This window comes from Ambystoma mexicanum, chromosome 1p, assembly GCF_040938575.1.
Source record: "Ambystoma mexicanum isolate Mex_15411 chromosome 1p, UKY_AmexF1_1, whole genome shotgun sequence".
NCBI lineage: Eukaryota > Metazoa > Chordata > Amphibia > Caudata > Ambystomatidae > Ambystoma > Ambystoma mexicanum.
The window spans coordinates 1170511830-1170529754 of record NC_090921.1 but is presented as its reverse complement, the minus strand read 5'-3'; positions in this window follow the sequence as shown (position 1 = coordinate 1170529754).

The window sequence follows — 17925 nt, the reverse complement described above, 5'->3', positions numbered from 1 at the left end:
AGCCGTTAGACACTGATGGGTCGGGGGAGGAGGGGCGGGACTATTAGCAGGGACTTTTGCCCATTTAGAAAAGTGAGAAGGGTGCATAATGTTGCATGCTTTATGTAATAATCACTAGGGCTTTAAAACCTAAGGGCGATTTGTTAGGCTCACATTAATCTGCATGATGCTATTGTGACTTTGCATGCAGGATGGGGAGAGTAAAACTAAAGCCATACTCCTATTGCTCAACATATTTCGATGATAATGTATATAGTGTATAGTTAGTTTACTACGAAAGGCTAGTTTATTTTTATGTAATGTGGCTTGCTTCCAAGGCATTGCTATAAATAAAATATTATTTAATAAGCACATGAAATGCAAAACAAAACATTACTAAATATCTATATCAACTAAACCTGGGAAAATGTTCTCAGTTACTTAAATTGTCACATCCCGGTTTCACCATTTAACCAAAGTGTGTGATCCTGGGTAAATCATTTAATCGCACTGTGTCTTATCTGCAACTCTGTAAGTGTTTCTGTTTCACTTCATAGTTTATGTTAATATATCATGCTATTATAAAAAAAACCTAATGACTATAGAGTTGCTCCATATATAATAATAGTGCAATTTAAGTATTTTGCAGCACAAAGTTATTTGCCACTTGGCTTACTTTTCTTTCCTTTTTATTTGCATTTCTATCACAAAACAGTACAAATAACCACTTTAAGAACAACAACAACATACAAAACATTTCTACTGGCACTTTTTGTGTTGGAGTCCTTATTATCTTTTATCCACTCAATTCACGGCAGGGCCCCCATTTCCTCCGTCCATAATGTCCTGCGCCACTCTGTATATCCCCCCCGGGAGCGAATGGGCCGGTCTTCTCACTCTTGACTCATTTCGGCCTGGGATCTCGGGAGTTCCTCGGTATCCTGGTGGTTCTCAACTCGGCCCTCCGACCCGCCTGTGCTGTCTCTTTCATTGCTGCCGAACAGTTCCTGCACAAGTGTATTCCATGCCAGGATCTTGGCTCCGCTGCTTCCTTCTTCCCTTTGCGTCGCTCTCGTCCACACTGACATCTCAGCTAACGCCCACTTGTGCATGTCCGCCCACCACCCCTCTATCGAGGGTGCCGTGCTTGTGTTCCACGCCATTGCTATGCAACGTTTCCCCAGTATTGTCATCAAGTCTTTCATTTTTGCCATGTGTGGTCTTCGCTTATCTCCTTTCGGGAACAGACCCAGCAGGTAAGAGGCCGGCGACCACGCCTGGATCTGAATTCCTCCCTTCAAAGCTCTTTCCTTGATAGTGTCCCAAAAGTTAGTTATTCTTGGGCATGACCTGAACGTATGCACCATATCTGCCAATTCTGCAGCGCAGCGCGGGCAGCTTCGGGTCTGTCCTCTGCCCATACTCGACACCTCTAACTGCATCATATTGGCAAGAACTCTCGTGATGGCCAAAATTGATTATTGCAATGCCCTTTATCTGGGGACTAGTCAAAAGAACATCAACAGGCTCCAAGTAACACAGAATAATGCTATCAGGGCAGCCCTCAATAGCCCTAGAAAAGTTAACATCTCTGACACCAGACGGAACCTCCATTGACTCCCTGTGGCACACAGAATATCACTCAAAACCCTAGCACTTACACACAAGTGCCTAAATAAGCAAGCACCAGAATACCTGACCAACCGCCTCTCTGCACACAAAGCCACCCGACCACTTAGATCTGCACAAGCTCATTCACTAGTTATACCCAGATTTAAACTACTAAACTCAGGGGGGGTCCAGCTTCTCAGTTCTTGTTTCCAAACTCGGGAACACACTCCCAAATACGCTCAGAAATGAAACCCGCTACTCTGCCTTTAAGAACAAAGCTACATTTTGGCTCACAGAGCTAGACCTAGCCACCACTAGAGTTTGATTATACATTTCTGTCACACTATGTTACTGCCTGCGCCGACTAGATCTGACTAGGCGGACAGCCTAAATGACTATAAATAATCACATGTACGGACAAGCGTACTTACCTAAGTACACTTACTTTAAGCGTATATACTATGTTTTAATGTATCTTCAATTTGCTATTGTAACATATGCTTGTACCCACATCTACTACCCCTGCCTTCTCTCATGTACCTTCACTACAAGTAACTGTAACTTCTGGATGTCAACCTGTAACTTAACCTGTAATCTTGTAAGTAATGCCCCCATATGCCTCTGGGGAGGGTGCGCAATATAAATAAACAAAATACTAAATTCTTTTCGGCGTTAGATATGCTCTGTGTAGAAGACAGAGCTGCATCTGTCTGAACTTTGTCTTCCTAGACACCTTCTTGGGATACCTGAGGTCCCTGTGCCATTCCTCATCCGTCAAGGGCTTCTGAAGTTCTTTCTCCCATTTCATTCATGCTAGTAATTCTCTCCTGTTGTTGACTTCTAATAATTGTTCGTAGAGCCTGGACACAGTGTGTCCCCCCTCAGAGACGTTGTACCATGAGTCCAATGCCTCCCCTTTGCATTCATCCTCCGGCAGAGTCTCCCCTCTTTTCCTTATCATCCGAACCATATTGTTGTACAGTATGAATTGGCAATTGTGAATGCCCTGTTCATCTACCAGGGTCTGGAAGTCCACCCAGGGCCCATTTTGCCACAGATCTCCTATTTGGGCCACTCCCTTGTCCTCCCACTGCGTTCTAAACATTGCCAGGCTTGCAATACGGTTATCAACCAGTCCCGCTAGAGGGATTTGCCTGGAGCAGAGGTCCTTTACGTCTTGGGTTTTCCATGCTCTTTTCCATAGGGCTCGGTCAGCTTTACCATACTGGGGATTGTTTTGGCTGAGGTCGCATCTATCCACAGGAGTTCTCTCAGATAGTATCGCTGCAGTGACGATCGGAATAGTATTGCATCTATGGATGTTTCCTCGCCCAGCCACTGCACCACGAACTGGAGTTGAGCTGCCAAATAGTACCACTCAAAGTCTGGGAGCCTGACGCCCCCCATTCATAGTCTCTTTGTAGTGTGGTCAGTGCTACCCTGTTTCTCCCTCTGCCCCACAGTAACTCCCTTGCCTGGGCGTGTAGTAATTTAAATAACAACCGTGGGATGTTGTAAGGAATGTTAGTAAAATAATACAGGAGGCGGGGTAGGACCGTCATCTTCAACAGGGCCGCCCTCTCTATCATCTCCAGAGGCAATGTCCTCCAAAACTGCATGGCCTTCTCTATTTTATCCAGGGCCAAGCCACTTGGCTTACTTATGGCAACTTATTCTAAAGTCACTTCCATGATGCCTCCAAGTATCAAAGACTGATAATGCTCCTTGCAATGTCCTTTTCTGTGAAGTCACTTCTGTTGGTGCAATCTGTATGCAAATTAGGAGGTTTGCTTGCATTTTGCCCCAGCGCGCCCGGACAGAGCTCTAATAAATTAGTTCCCTGCATCTGTAATGATCCTGCAGTTTTGTTTGCAGTTTTTTTGTTGTGTGTTAAAATGCCATCTGCCACTAATGTTACCAAAAAAGCAGATTGTGGGTCGGGAGGCGGTGGGCGGTTTGGGGACGTGAATGAGACCACATGGAATTGTGCGCACTGCATTTGGGGGGGAAAGTAGCAGGAATTTTGCAGTGCTGGATACTCCCCTGCCCCCACCTCCACCCTGAATATAAGTAAGCGATGAGCCCAACCCATCACCTGGCCAAACACATTTTATAGCACTTGTTTTTTTATAAGGAATTGTAAAAAGTCATACGATTAACAACCAGTTTTGAATATTTAACATCTCAGCAACTGTCTCTCAACCTGCTGGGCTACCCTGTTAGCCTTCTACTGTACAGCGTGTCTATGGATCCCTTAATGTACTAAAAATCACTGCATTACCAACAGTATTTTGGGAGCACCACTGCCACGGAAGTGGTTTAAGTTGAATTGATGTACAGTGTGGAGTTTGGAAAGAAGCAGCATTAAAGAAATTGCACCATTTGAAAAATATTATTTTGAGCATTTCCTTTGTGTGGAGTCCAACTGCCAGCACTGCCCCCTCGGAACTCTGCCCCTAACGCCAAACTCCACCCCCCAACACGGCCCTGGTGGGATCCCCTTTACATTGTGTCCATCTCCACCACTGTCTATTAGAGTGGCAATGGCGGTGGGGGGAGGGGGTGGGGGGAGCTACTTAGCAGGAGCATTGCAGAGTTTCACATTTACACCACCATAAGGTGTGTTTGCTGTAACATGAGCTTGTAGCAAACGTCTCTTGCTTATAGTTGTACCACATGAGCTAACAGCAGCATATACATCTTGCACTGGGCAAAACCAATGACCATTCCTAAAGCAATGTCTCATTTGCAATTGGCAAAACAGAGCATGGACTATTGTGTGTATGTTGCAGGAGATACATGTTTTCTCCTGTATACTTAATGTTCTTTATAACATACAAGCCGATACATACATATTTCTGCTGTTAATAAACCACAATACATTTAACTGTATTTTTTTTTCCTTGCATGTCTACAGGACCTACATATTTTAAATAATATTTTGAAATCTCTAAAATGCACTTCATTGCTGCGAAATGGTAAACAAAATGATGTACATATAAATGCACAATTGCAGAATGTGTGTGCACACATATATGTTCGCTTCCTAGGTCTTCTACAAGTGGCATCAGAACCACGCAAAAGGCTACAGGATCATAGTCCAGTAGACTGTTTGAAGACGTTCACTCACTCCTAAGAGAGTGCACTCTTTCACGGTGAATCATCAAACTGCTGAAGAAAGTGATCAGACTCCCCAGTAGGAGAGGAGGGCGAGACTAGGAGGGATCATCAGAAGCAAAGGTCATGCCCTGGGAAGTAATTGGTGGAGTCAGGTCACTAAGGTAAAATGACTTCAGTGACCAAAAACGCAAATCTGTTTCAAACGTGGTCCAGAGGCTGCAAAATGGAGGCTTCGGGATAAGCTCAAGTACTCAGGAAAAAGGCATCACCAGGTATTCCACAGCTAATTGACAAGGATTTCATTAGGTATGAACCATTGCAGACTCTTTTTGGCTTACTGCACAAAAACCCAGACTCATTTAAAAGTGGAAAAGGTCGCTTTAATGTGACAGGCCAAAGCTTACAATCAAAAGCTTAACTGGCTCCATGGCCTAACAAACTAAAGAAATATTTTAACAACCAATTAAATAAATTAAACATTTTCATTTTCCCCCAACAAATAAATAATTAAATAACCCAATTCCTCCCTAATGATCCCTTGGATCCTACCGTCTCCTTGCCCCTTTTCCAGGCGTCCCGCTTTCTCCCAGGGGCCATGCCCCTCCAGGCTCAATACCTGTTCCCCCGGGGTGACCTGCTTGTGCAAACAGCGCCACCCCATCCTTTCCCGTGTCATTCCCCCATTGTTCTTCCCTCCCCCCACATCAAAAGGGGCCATGCCCCCGGCACCAGAAAAACCCTCCCCCGAGGAGTTCTTTCTGCCCCACCCCCACAAACTTTTCTACCTCAAACTATTTACCCAGTCTCCCAGCCCAGAACCTAAGAAGAGCCACACCCGTATCCCTTACCAGATCATTTTTCCCAGCAAAACTAATCCCCCCCATCTGGCGGCCCATAGCTTTCCCTCACCCCATCCCACCTAGGAAGCAACTAATCCCATCCCAGCCCCCCAAACCCGGACATCTTACCACAACATCTTCATAGTTGCACCCCAGTTGCCTGCCAACAACCCTTTTTCCAACTTCTTTCCCCGCCCACTTAACCGTAGAATGTCCCAAAACCAGATTTTTGACATCTGACCGGACCTCCTAGCAGCATCTGAAAAAGAAATTACAAAATCACTTACAAATCAACAACATCCTAATAAATGCAACACTCCTGCTACCTACTGAAAAAATTCTATAAAGACATTCCTTTTGCCCCGGTCCCTGACATACCCTTTGTATCTCCCTTACTCCCAGCGTCCCCACCTTTTCACCTACTCCTCTTAATAGCCAAGCCTGCTACTTTCAGATGCTGCACCCCTCCTAAATGACTGAGTTCCAAACCTCCTAACCTTTCCCACACCCCTAGTAACACCTCCTCAGTACCCTATCCTTTCCGGCCATCTCCTTAACCCTCTCCGTAGACACCTCAGGTCTTCTCCTACCGTCCCCCTATATTTCGCCCCTTTCACCTAACCTTTAAACCATACACCCAAACCCACTTAGACCCCCTTTTTCCTCTAAACTATTATGCCCCTGCTCCCCCTTGCCCCCCCCACTTTCCCTCACCTTATTAATATTGGCCCTGCGTTGCCCCCTCCTGCACCGGGGACCCACGTGCACCCCCGTCCATGCAGGCCCTTTACTTTATTGCTCCTCTCGCCACTGCACCAGGGGCCAAACCTGCACCCCCGTCCATGCAGTCCCTTCCATATCACAATCTTCAAGCTCCTTGCGTCCATTACCACCTGTTTCCCCACCTGCACCAGGGGCCAAAGTGCACGCCCGTCCATGCAGGCCCCTTTTCTGCCTTAATCCTCTCCACCGCTGCACCAGGGGCCAAACCTGCGCACCCGTCCATGCAGTCCCTTCCATAACACAATCTTCAAGCTCTTTGCGTCCATTACCCCTGTTTCCCACCTGTACCAGGGGCCCTAGTGCACCCCCGTCCATGCAGGCCCCTTTTCTGCCTTACTCCTCTCCACCCCTGCACCAGGGGCCAAACCTGCACCCCCGTCAATGCAGTCCCTTCCATATCACAATCTTCAAGCTCCTTGCGTCCATTACCCCTGTTTCCCACCTGCACCAGGGGCCCTAGTACACCCCCGTCCATGCAGGCCCCTTTTCTGCCTTACTCCTCTCCAACGCTGCACCAGGGGCCAAACCTGCGCCCCCGTCCATGCAGACCATTCCACATAAATTCCTCTTCCGGCACCTTGCTTCGCTGCTCCACTTTTTTCCCCCAGCTGCACCAGGGGCCCTAGTGCACCCCCGTCCATGCAGACCCATCTCCTCACTTCCCCCTGCTGCACCAGAGGCGCTCCCGCACCTCCGTCCATGCAGCCTGAAGCCTACTCACCTTGTCGTGCGGCAAGCGTGAGGGCTTCACCACCGTCGTCCATGCCCTCCAAATGACAGCTACCTCCCCTTCAAAATTTCCACCATTACATCCCCCCTGCGGCCCTCCCCTACCTACGCTTCCTCCTCCTCACCCTTCTCCTGCCCCCTTTAAGTTGCCCCCAAAAACCTTTCATCAAACCTTGTGCCCCCCCTCCTTTTACGTTAAACTGAGCCCGACCTACCAGCACACCTCACTTTACCTGGCATGCGGTCCTTCCCCCCTACTTCCTTGCCCCGCTCCTTGCCCTGACCCACTGTCTCCTACCTGCAAACAATCTGTAACCGGATGCCGACCCGCACACCTGCTGCACTCGTGTTGAAATTTGCACGACCACCTCGTGCATCCTTCTTTATTGAACGCCCAACATGCTGTCGAGGGCTGTCCTCCGCCTCCTCCCCCCGCCCCCTCATGGGCGGGGCGACCAAGAAAGGGCCGGTAAGGCACAGGCAGCCCACTTGCTGTGTGCAATGTCGGGGCAGGCCTCGTTGGAGCCATCCATTGCAGCCAAAGATCCATGTCTATCTCCCCCCAGACCACCTGACTGTCCTCCGCCATTCTTGCTCTGAATTCCTCATCATAGCGTACCCAGGCAAAACCCCCAAAACTCGTGAAAGCCTTCCTAATTACGTCCATATATTTAAGCAGGGCCACGCAACGCTCCGGGAATTTTTCACAGTACACACTGGCATAAATGATAAACGCCGACGTCCAATTCTCAATAGTCACCGGGACCCTTGGGCGTGAAGCCAGTTCCCTCTCTTCCTCCTTTGCTCTCACCTCCCTATGGAGCAATTTAAAGACATCCACAAATTCCCCTGCTTGAATCTTCTCCCTGGTCGCTGCCATCAAGTGCGCCCCCAATGGTTTTGTTATCCCCATGTATGGCCATTTTTTCTCCTTTCTTTTCACTTCACGCTCCTTATCTTTTCCGGCTTGCACTTCGAGCACCAATGGTTCCACCACCTTGTCCGTTTGGACCTCCACTGAGCAAATGCCCTTTTCAACCCCCTCAGCTCCAATGCCCTGCACACCAACTTCCTTCCTTACACCTTGAAAACCAGCCCGTTCCTCCCCTGTCCACCTATTTGTAACCCCTCTCTGCCATGCAGATGACCATTCCCTTTCCCGCTCACCTCTTTCCACACCTGCCACCTGCGGCCTGGCGTCCACACCGGTACTCCTCCTCTCCATTCTTAGATGGCTCCTACTGCGGGGACAAAACATGTCAGCACACTCACCCAGCCCATAGTTCCCTTGACCCCTTTCACCCCGACCACCCTGCACTTCCCTTTCCCTATCCCACCTTGAACTTCTTCTCTCCTCCCCCTTTTCCCTTTCCGCCCTGTAATCTTCCAATTCCCATTGCCCCACATATTCCTCCCAACCAACTTCATCACCCCTTAAATACCATTGTGGATGCAAGCTCATGCCCGAGATGAGTTGATGATCTTCTTGCGAGCCCGGGGCGTCCGCCCCGCCACTCTTTTGACGTCTTCTCGGCGGGGTTGTGGGAACCGCTGCCTGGTCCTCTTCTCTCGGGCGAGGCGTTCCGACCTCCACCCTGGAATCCTCATTGCTAGGGGCTGTGCTGCGCCCTCTAGGCTCTCCTTGCGTTGACCGAGGAGGGGCCGAACTGGAACCCTCAAACTCCACCTGACCAGCGGGGGCTGCGCAGCGCCCTCCGCCCTCACTCCTCCTAACCGGGGGGGCCGTTCCGCGCCCCACTCTACCCTCCTCAATTGAAGGGGACCTCTCCCTCCTTTTCCCACCTGCACTCTTCTGCAGGTATTTACCCCCTCTTCCACTTTGCCCTGTCACCCCCCTCTGCACCCCTTCACTGGCCCCCTTCTTATTCCTCTGAGCCACCTCATGACCCGAAATCATTTCTCCCCCTGACGCCCTCCTGTCTATCCCCTTTCTCAACTTCCCGCCCCTAGTTTCCCAAACCTCCCCTCTCCCCGCCGATGGGGTGCAAGCCACCATTGCCGCGAGAGCCCAATCTGCCGCTGCTCTACGCTGCGGCCTACCACCATTTATCTCCCCCTCCCCCGTGACCTCTCCGCCTGTGACCTCCCCCACTGCCCCCTCCCTCTGGGCCCTAGATGCCCTACTAATTATTTCCAAAGCCTCCCTCAGAGCCTCAGCATCAACCCGACCCTTTTCGCCAGCTCCCTGGCCCACCATTGTGCACTACTAATCTGGTTGTGCACGACAATATATATGCCCCCTGAAAATGAACCTAACAAACCTAAGCCCCCGAGCCAAAACTACCCGTGGACCTATCCCCCAACTGAACAAATGCTAACTTTGAAACAAGCTTTTTTTTTTTTTTTTTTTAAACCTACTTATTCAATGAAATTACTACTCTTTTTTTTTTTTTTTTAATTTTATCATAAACCCCCCCCCACTTATCCAACCACCCCCTGCACCCGGATAGCCCCCCTTTTTCCCACTCTCTTAACGAGCTGCTTCACTTGAAAAACCCCCCCACAGAGCCCCCTCCACCCTCCACCCCCCTGCTCAAAAACCCCTTCCTTTCCTTAAACCCCCTATTCCTACGTTCCCTTTCTTTTTATTAAATTTTTTTTTTTTTTTTTATAATGCCCCCCACTACGTCAACCCCGCTCCACCGCCCGCCCCCTAGTGGCCCAAACGCCTCACTACAGTGCCTTCCTATTCTCAATGGGATCGTAACAGGGGGAGCGGTCCCTTTAAGAGGGCCGCTCTGCCCCCTTCCTGCTGCACGCCGGCACCGCACGCGAGGAAATAGAAGCCCAGCACACGCGGGCTCACCTAAGCAATGGCTCCCCTCACCCGACACACTGCGTCCCCACACTAAAGCGCCGCGGGGGCCGGCAACATCAATGCAGAACCCTGCGGGCCCACACTGCGGCCGTCAAGGGATGCCCGCCCAGCTCCCTCACGAGAAAACCCAACTTCTGCCTCGAATGGCCCGGAACCACCCGCCCTGCTGAAACCAACCCGCGGACGGCGGCTCCGGTAAGAGGGGTGGGGGGTACCTTATGTACGGTACCCCCGACTATTCGGGGCCCGCGACCCCCGCCCTCTTTATATTGATCTTTTTTTTTTTTTTCATTTATTTTTTTAGGCGGCGCCGCCGACACCCTCCCTCGGCCCTTATCCTGGCCCCCTCCTGCTATTCCCTACCTCACACACCTCGTTAGGCCCCGCTACAGGGAAGGCTCGGGAGCAGGCGACAGGACAATCATCAAGTCCTAACCGTCGCCTGCCTCCCGAACCTTCCCTGAGCCCTTAAATACCCCCCGGGGGGCGCTCTGCCCCCACGGCCACTCGCTGGCCGTGTGCAGCGCCAAAAACTCCCCCCAGGGCCCCCTTTCCAGGGCAACACAAGTCGTTGCGAGCAGAGCTGAGTCGGGTAATCAGGAGACTGGAAAAGACCTAGGGGACCATTTGAGTCCATGAGCCTGTTTCCTCGGAGATAGCTTAGCTACGCCTTTCTTAACTAGTTCAGCATCTCTTTATTCAGGCGAGGAATGTCTATTTTCTCAGAGTTTTTCTGTGACTTTGTGTTCGATAAATAACCAGTCCTCAGAATCCCAGCGCCTAGCACAGTACTCTGGCCTCAGCATAGCCCCTGCCTCTCGCGCCTCACTGCCCTATTCCCCACTACTCTTCTCCTCTGTAGGCTACACCAGCGGATCGGGCTAAAGCCCCTCTCTTTGATGGCTGTATTAGGGTGAGTGGCGCCGGTATTGATCTCAATTCATCCTCCTATAAAGTCCATCCTAAATTTTCTCACAAAAAGGCTTTAGAAGTGTCAAGTGCCCTCTCTTTTCCCCTAATCCAACATAGCACTATGATGCCACCTTTCTTCTCCTAGTCCTGCAGTGCCCCATCACCATGACCATCCATGGATAGGGTCCTGTAGCACTGGCAAAGTACCATGCCGCGGGAGGAAGTCACACTGCTAGGGTCCTCCTTCATCATTGGCTTTGCTGGTGCTGGCTAGGGCTGATGGGAGTTGTAGTCCAAGGCATTTGGAGAACCAAAGGTCGCAGGACCCTGTTCTGGAGAGAGCTTGCAATGCTGTGTCTCTGCAGCATTGGCTGGGCCTGAAGGGGGCAACTGAAAATTCTAGCCTTGTGGCATGTGTCTGAGACTGAGATGTGTTCTATGCAGGCCAATGCATGGCAGTGCATGCATTCTAGACGTGCCTGTTGGACAGTGCAGCCTCTGCAGAGAGTAAGACATCATTGGAGGGTATCTAATGTTAAAGGACAGGATAGCTGCAAGAGTTTGTTGAGATCAAGTGGAGACAGGTGCATGTGATATAGAGGTGCACAGGGCGAGTATGTGTAATAGGCCGGTAACAGCACAGCTCTTACGAGCCACAGGGCCATTACGGGGTAGGGCAGTGCGTGTATCTTTGTGGCTCGTTATGCAATATGAGAATGCTATTGCATAGGAAAGTCTGAGTTGTTGGAGTTAACTGCACGCCACTATTTATGGTGTTAGACAATTTACTGCACAGAGAGGTATGCAGGTTCATGGGTGTCTTTTGATGAGTTATGGTAAGAATTATTTGCAACGTGCCATGTTTACCATTTCTGAGGCTTCTTTGCAGTGTGGACTGTTACAGGAGCAAGAGATTGTTTTGCACGGGGCGAGTTTCCATCGGTGAAGCTTTTACCAAAGGGGGAGCAGCTGTGCTACATTGCAGACACCCTAGACTCAGAGTATGATGTGAGCATGCCTTTGGCTGAGGGGTGCTCAGGCTTTAAGGCCGTTCATAATGCCTGAGTGTCAGTATAGGTGTGTTGAAACAGTACAGATACGAGTATCCTGTCTTCTGCTCATTCCCTAGGCCCTAGCCGACCAGGCCACACAGTCAGGGAAGCTGGGCGAAGGAGGGGTTTGAAATGTGGTTCCTTTGGGAGGTGACAGGGCAAACATGTCAGACAGAAGATATGAGAGTGCGTATGGACGCCTAGCATGGTCACACACGGGATTACCAGCAGCTTCCAGAACATTAAACAATTTCACACACATTGTGTGTGGTTCACTTCTGAGAGACACAATCTCATTGCTTTTTTTGACAAGGATGAAAGTGTCAAGTAGATTAAAAACATACTGTTGCAACCTTGCTTAGGAGAATATGAGGAAAGTGTAGGTTGTGAGCCAGCATGCGAGTACAGGATCTGCGCAGATAGCTTTGCTCGAGTGGGGCAAGGAGTACACTGCCTGAACCCCACAGAAGGTGCTTCATTAGGTTTTGGGGGCGGCGGGCAGGGGGTGGGGGGGAGTGATATGTGGAGGAAGAGTGTGCTGTGGGCAGCCTACTGAGTGAACAGCATGCCAGGTGCGCTTTGTAGTTGAGGTTACGAACACCATGAATGGCATTTGAGGTGGAGAGAGGTGGTGTGGGTGTGACAGTAGTTTTTGCCCCATAAGTAGGCGTGCAGGTAGAGTGCTGAAGCTAATGGTGGTCGAGGGGGAAGCATTATGAGGCATGTTCCTTTCCGCCACTACTGACAAGGGAGAGATTTCAACCCTGCCTTCCATGTATACAATGCAACTACAGCATTTCCCACAACAACATTCCTGCCACAACCTTCCAGAGCATGAGATTAAGACATTGATCCCTCTGGCAGCACAGCCTAGACTGGGCTGTCTGGAAATGCTTGAGGCCTTCTGCAAGCTTCTTCGTGATGGCTGGAGATGGGGATGTGTGGGGGGCGTGATCCCTCTTGGGCTGAGGGTGGGGTATTTGGGGAGTTAACTGAAAAATCCAACCTTTTGTACCCTTTCTTCCTGGCCTGCAGTTACCTGGACCTGTTAAGAGGGTAAGAGGAGAGCAGGGTGATCTTGGGTCCAACTGGGGTGCAAAGCCATCTAATCAGCTTGTAGTTACACATTTACTTGGGGCATTAAGCCCTTTTCATGGACGGAGTGCATCTTTATTTAGGCATTTTGTGGAGTGCTACAGGTCACCTTCTGAATGCTTCGAAGTGCTTGTCAGTCCTGTGGATATCATCAAAGTAGAAAGGTCTGGACTTACATTGAGAAGTCACCCTGGATGCCTTATCAGCTGATGGGGTCATTCCGCTGGGAAGAGGAGCCGCCGGCCGTTAAAATCTTCTCCGAATGGTGGGGTCAGTCCATGGGCAGATGGGTTGAGAGGGTGGTCCCTTTTCTTTGCATTATTGGACCTATAGTTTGTGCTTATCACATTTCAAACCAGCTCTACAGGTATTAGAATGCAAAGTAAAGGGGAGAATCGGGACTGTATTGTTTACTCCTGCATGACGTAGGGCAACTTGAGTCGTCTCTGGTATTTTCAGGTCATGGTGCGGAGCATACTTTAAATGGTGCTGTGTGCAGCCATTGGATAACCTGAATGATCTCACTATGCTTCATCGGAGTAGCAAGTGGTCCTGCTTGCGCTTTGTGCGTTAGTGTTTGGGTACCAACAGTTTTTCTTTGGATCTACGTTATAAAACCGAATCCCAAAAACTCAAATTGCTAAATTACAAAGCCCACTTGTTTGCATTTTGTAATTCGAGTTTGGGGGATTTTGTTTTCTCCTCCCACCAACCCCCCCCCCATTGGCCATCTAATGTATGCGGGAGACACCCCCGCAGCCCATAATACCGAACTAGGGGAGCGTGGGACACCCATGCAACCCCCACCGCCCTTATTAGGCATTATGGGCTTGGATTTCTTATACCAGGTCGAATGCACAGTAGCGTGCATTCAACCTTTTTTTTCGAAATTTTGGGGCAAACCCTTTTCTCTTGCATTATAAATTTGAAGCTACAAGTGACAGAATTTAAGGAAAGGCGGCAGGGCTGGTTGTGGTGTTCATTAGCGCAATGGGGCACCTTGAGATGTCTGGAACCCTGCGGCTACTAAGGACTGTAGTTGAAAGAATAGTCACCAGCTTTCATCATTGCATTGTTTAAAACAGATGTACCAGTTGTTGTTATGCATTAAACAAATAAAATGTGCAATTAAGCAATCATTTTACCTTGTCTTTTTTTAAACACAAAAAGGTTACACCTAACACTGCAGGTCCAATTTGTATCCTCTGTCTACATAGTCTGAATCAGAGAAGACTTTGGTGGGCTTGTGTGCATCAACTTGTCAGAGTGTGTGTAGAAGACCATGTAACTCTCCTGTTTGTGCTGATGTGTCTCGTAAATATGGCCGAAGGTTTAGAGTGTGTCCCAAGGGTTGGAATTACTGAACCATGATTGTATACTATACCTCTCAAAAATGTACAATGGTATGGCAGGCACCACTAATTCTGCTTCTGATTGTGAGTTACATTCAAGGTCACATACATGCTTTACCTCTAGTATTATAATGTTACTGTACATCAAGAAGGGCCTGAGTCGCAGCCCAATGAATCCATCTAGTGTAAAGTGTTGATCATTGAAGACACTTGAATGTGTTGCTGTTTCCAGCTGAACTAATGAAGAGTTTAGGAGCATAGTTCTATTACCTACTAATGCACATTCCTTCTGCACTATCACACGTACTGCTGTTGAGATCCTGTCTTCTGAAGTAAACTCTTGTTCTGTGTTGTGCATACATAGGAACAATATGTTATTGGATTGGTCTGCCCAAAATTACAAACTATGTATGTAAATAAAGTCTGACCAGGAAGCAATATTACCTCTAAATCGTCATCAGATTGTCCGCCTTGAAGAGGACTGCTCAGACTTATTTGACTGTAAACGTGTTGCAGAATGTGTGTGTGACCTGAATTCCAATCTGATGAGTTAAAATTCACCTTCACTAATGCATAACTTGTCTTTTCCAATGCTGCAGTTTGATACATATGTACAAGCATGGTTTAACAGACATAATATTGCTTGTAGCTGTGTGCATGTTTGTGGGTTCTGTAAGTGTACACATTTCTCTAGGAAATGTGAGGAGGAGTTGCGCACGATCCAAGATGGCCGCATGAGTCTCGAGTTCCGACAGCCGGTCAGTTTCGCACAGCGCGAACATCATCCTGTAGAGCACAAATCGCGGTAAACATCAAGCTACAGACAGTTGAAGACTCGGGCTACCTGCTGCTCCAGTTTGTGCAACCTGCGCCCTTGGTTCTTGCGGCCCGCTCCTGTGTTAAATAGATGGCGCCACAAACCACCGAACCCTGAGGACGCTGCGCGGGCCCTGTGATCTAGACCGCCTGCTGCGACTGCTCGTAGTTTCCAAGCCGTGCCTGGCCCCTGCCCCTAAAGACTGGTGCACACCCTGGCTCCAGCGGAGAGCTGTGCTAGCACCTTATCGCTCCACTGGGGCTTCAACATCGGACCACCTGGCACCAAGCTGGTAGTGAGTGAACTGCACACCCAGGACCATTGTGCCTCCCCTGTGTGAGGGATCGGAGCTGCCCCATTCTCCTGCTACAACGAGGCTGCTGCTTCCAAGGGACTCGCAGCTGAGCTGTGATGGCACCGGGCATGTCGTGGGCGCTGCTGGGCCTGCTGTGCAGCTGACACTGGGGAATCCCAAGCCCCGATGGCACAGCCGACACAACATCTAATCGCGGCTGCCCTGCAGGGACTGGCCGTGGTGCCCGAACCTTGCCTGCCCCCCGGCTCGGGCGGTGATCTGTGTTGGTGCCAGGGCACACCACGGAGTAAGTGACACTGAAACACTCACCATGGAACAGGCGGTAAGTGATCCACGTGCATAGGACCTTCTGCCTCCCTGGCATGGAGGATCTGGGCTACCCCTCCATCTTTGCTGCTGGCGAGATCGCTGCTCCTATTGAGCCCACGGTGGTACTGTGCCAGACCCGGATGCAGGGCGGGCGCTGCTAGGCTTAACGCCCACCCAACAACAGACAAGGGCCGGGGGGGCTGGGGAGTTACACTGAGCAACTGTGTCATGGAGGGTGGTCTACACACCTGCACCTTGGATATACGACCCCCATCTCCTCCTAGCACTGAGACTTTCATAGGGTTTCCTTGTGGACCAGATCCGCTCCATGCTTTGAAACCCAGACTAAGCCGCATTATCCACCCTAGCCATTGCTTGCCGACTCGCGGCCAACGCACCCTGCTGGGCCACACATCCAACGCTGTGCTGCCATGACTAAAGGGATGGGCAGGAAACAAAGCTCAATCAACATGTTTGCCAAGGTGGCGCCAAAGCCCCCAGAAACCCACGGCGAGGCTGATTGCCCCCCCACAGCACCCACGACACCTGGTGAGCCCACAGAGCTTCAGAAGATGATGGAATACATGCCTGAAGGATTCACAACACTGCACACCAAACTTGATGATATGAGCGGCACAATCAGCTCCAACAAGGCCTGCATGGAAAAGACTGATTCTCGTGTCACAGAAGTTGAAATTAGAATGGGCTCAGCTGAGGACAACATCATGGCACTTATAGCCGAGGTCACTTCGCTGTCTAAACAGGTACAGGCTGTCAGCAAGAAGAACGAGGACTTAAGAGTCCCGGTCACGACATAACAATTTGCGCATAATCGGTGTTCCGGAAGACAAGACTGAGGGGTCCATGGAGGAAACATGGAACACACTCTACTTGCCTTACTGGATGATCCCAGGCTGTCACTGCAGTTTGCGATCGAACGTGCCCACCGCTCCCTAGCTGCGAAACCTAGGCCCGGGGCTCCTTCCTGGCCCATAATAGCCAGAGTCCTCAATTATCACGACAGGGATGCCCCACTGTGAGCAGCCAGAGCCAAAAGGAGAACTGCTGCTGGGCTCTGCCAGGATTCACCTTTATCCCGATTTCTCTGTTGCCGTACAGCAAAAACGCAAAACGTTTTCTGTCTGCCAAGAAATGGCTCAGCAAATTGGGGGTCAAATACTCTATGCTATATCCAGCCTAACTCAGGGTTGAATATGCTGAAAAGGTTTATTTCTTCACCATTCCTTAGGAGGCCTCAACGTTTTTAGATGATCACTTCCCTGGATAGTCACTATGGGCCTGACACACCGGTCTGTGACTGCGCTGGGCACCCTGTTGGAACAGCTTATACCCGTTCCCCCTACGCTGTGAGGTCTCCTACAGGCATTCCCCACAGATCTCATACTGTTTATTGGCAATTTAAAAATGTGTACTTAATTATGCCTTTCATGTCTCGCGTCTGTGCTGAAACCGGGCTGCGGTCCACACGCAGCCCCCATGCAGAGTTGCAATTGTTCTTGGTTAGATGGGAGTTGGGGATTCACTCCTCTGTTTGGGAGGGGGCTGAGGGTGGGGTTGGTGGTATTGAGTAAAAGTTAAATAAATTGCTTGGCTTACGACCCAGGCTGATGTGGGGTGAATCTAATTTCTGGTTTGTTTATGCGAAGAAGTACCCAATCCTGGTTCAGGCCAGGCTCAGGTTGTCATACGTTTACCGACTAAATGGTGGATGAGGGGATTATTTTTATGAGGTGTTAGGCAATCCTGTTAAGATGCGTAAACTCCAATTGCATGCTGAACGCCACAAAGCCTGTGTCCTATTCTTACAAGAGACGCATGCACCGGCTATGGGTTGATACAGGTTTGCTAAGACCTGGGGTGCAAAGCGCTAATACACTACCTACTCCACCCAGAGCCATGGGGTAATGACCCTACTGCATAAGTCTCTTAGATACATTCACAAGATGGCACATATAGACCCCCCAGGGCGATACGTCCTGCTGCATGGTATATTGATGGGGCAGGAAGTGGTTCTTCTAAATATATATGGACCCAATGTCCACAATCCTGAATTTTACTCCCAGCTGACTGCCCTGCTAGCCCAAAATCTTATTGCCCCCATATTATGGGGTCGGTGACTTTAACACCATAGTCGACGTACCAGCACTAAGA